Source organism: Dendrobates tinctorius, unplaced genomic scaffold (genome assembly GCF_039654945.1).
Source record: "Dendrobates tinctorius isolate UK_male_01 unplaced genomic scaffold, ASM3965494v1 ptg000227l, whole genome shotgun sequence".
NCBI lineage: Eukaryota > Metazoa > Chordata > Amphibia > Anura > Dendrobatidae > Dendrobates > Dendrobates tinctorius.
In genome coordinates this window covers 2262501-2265000 of record NW_027361894.1, presented here as the reverse complement: position 1 = coordinate 2265000, position 2500 = coordinate 2262501, and positions in this window count along the sequence as shown.

The window sequence follows — 2500 nt, the reverse complement described above, 5'->3', positions numbered from 1 at the left end:
TCCGCCTTCAAGAGCCCTCCTTCCCACGAGGACTCCAGATTTGCCCCCCTGACAGCCATCACCTCCAGAGAACCAGGGACCGCCGAGGGAGGGTCTGGTCAAAGCTCACGTACCCCAGGACAGCTTCTCCGGCTTGGGCACAGACCGCCAGACAAAGCCGCGGACCATGAACCATCCAGCCGGCTCTGAGGGGACATGGTCAGAAGGGGCGTCCGCCTTCTAGAGCCCAAACTCGGCCACGGACTCCAGATTTGCCCCCCTGAATGCCATCACCCTTCAGAAGACCAGGGACCACCGAGGGAGGGTCTGGTCAGGCTCAGGTACCCCAGGATCGCCTCTCTCACTTGGGACGCACGACCAGCAAAAGTCCCTCCTGGAGCCGTGGAAGTTCAGTCTCGGCCGTATTTTGCAACTTCCACGACAAGAGGGACCACCTTCTAAGTCGCCTACCCGAGCCAGAGAACCATAGGAACAACCGCCATACATCGGGGTAGAGAGAGCCCACTCTCTCCTATATTCTCCCGCAGGTGCGCATTACTATGTATTTGCATTGCGGGACAATGTACTTCAATGAGCGGGACAAAGTCGGAAATGTATCCGACCTCCTGGAACTGTGCGGCTGCTACAGCAGTCAGAAATTCCCCATTCCGGTTCTTTTTCACTTGGATTTTTTTTTTTGCAATTTTTTGCCTAAAACGTATTCCTCCAACATGTACTAGCTCATGACACTTGAAATTTTTGAGCCAATTGATAATAACAGCTTTTTAGAGCTCAAAAACAAAAAAAATTTGAGCGAACAAAAAATGTTCGAAAATGACCTCAGCTCCTGGAACTGTTTTCGGTACACCTCCAGAGAGGCTCCCCTGCCTGGAAGTCTGTCACTGCTCAGCTCGAAATTTTTCTAAGTCCCAAAATTCGGTTTTTCATCCAAAATTCAACTTTCTGCCCAGGATCCACAAACTTTAAACCCAGTTGGGGGACCCTCCCTGGGGGCCCTACAACATACTGAAGCCCCCCTGTGGTGGAAGTAGGGGAATTTACTTATTTTTACACAAAATCACAAAATTCCATTTTTTGTTCGCAAAACACTTTTTTGTCCTCAAGAAACTTTTTTGTCCTCAAAACACTTTTTTGTCCTCGAGAAACTTTTTTGTCCTCAAGAAACTTTTTTGTCCTCAAAACACTTTTTTGTCCTCAAAACTCAATTTCTTCCATAATTCGACTTTCCCCCAAAAAACCACACATTCTACCCTCATGGGAGGCACTCTCCCTCGGGTCCCCACATCATATTGACGCCCCAGAGCGGTGGGAGAAGGAAAATCTGATTTTGCACAAAAATCCAAAAATCGCTCTAAGTCCAAAAATCCTGAAAATTTTTCTAAGTCCCAACGGTACTTTCTGAAAAGTGTACCCAGGCCCCTGGAAGCCTCCTAGGTACACCTCCTGAGACTCCCCCCTTCCTGGAAGTCTGACACATCTCGAAATTTTTCTAAGTCCCAAAAACTGGTTTTTGCTCCATAATTCGACTTTCCCCCAAAAGCCACACATTCTACCCTCATGGGAGGCACTCTCCCTCGGGTCCCCACATCATATTGACGCCCCAGAGCGGTGGGAGAAGGGGAAATTCGATTTTTGATCAAAAATCCAAAAATCGCTCTAAGTCCAAAAATCCTGAAAATTTTTCTAAGTCCCAACGGTACTTTCTGAAAAGTGTACCCAGGCCCCTGGAAGCCTCCTAGGTACACCTCCCGAGGCGCCCCCTTCCTGGAAGTCTGTCACATCTCGAAATTTTTCTAAGTCCCAAAAAATGGTTTTTGCTCCATAATTCGACTTTCCCCCCAAAAGTCACACATTCTACCCTCATGGGAGGCACTCTCCCTCGGGTCCCCACTTCATATTGACGCCCCAGAGCGGTGGGAGAAGGGAAAATTCGATTTTTGCACAAAAATCCAAAAATCGCTCTAAGTCCAAAAATCTTGAAAATTTTTCTAAGTCCCAACGGTACTTTCTGAAAAGTGTACCCAGGCCCCTGGAAGCCTCCTAGGTACACCTCCCGAGGCGCCCCCTTCCTGGAAGTCTGACACATCTCGGAATTTTTTCTAAGTCCCCAAAAATGGTTTTTGCTCCATAATTCGACTTTCCCCCAAAAGTCACACATTCTACCCTCATGGGAGGCACTCTCCCTCGGGTCCCCACTTCATATTGACGCCCCAGAGCGGTGGGAGAAGGGAAAATTCGATTTTTGCACAAAAATCCAAAATCGCTCTAAGTCCAAAAATCTTGAAAATTTTTCTAAGTCCCAACGGTACTTTCTGAAAAGTGTACCCAGGCCCCTGGAAGCCTCCTAGGTACACCTCCCGAGGCGCCCCCTTCCTGGAAGTCTGACACATCTCGGAATTTTTTCTAAGTCCCCAAAAATGGTTTTTGCTCCATAATTCGACTTTCCCCCCAAAAGTCACACATTCTACCCTCATGGGAGGCACTCTCCCTCGGGTCCCCA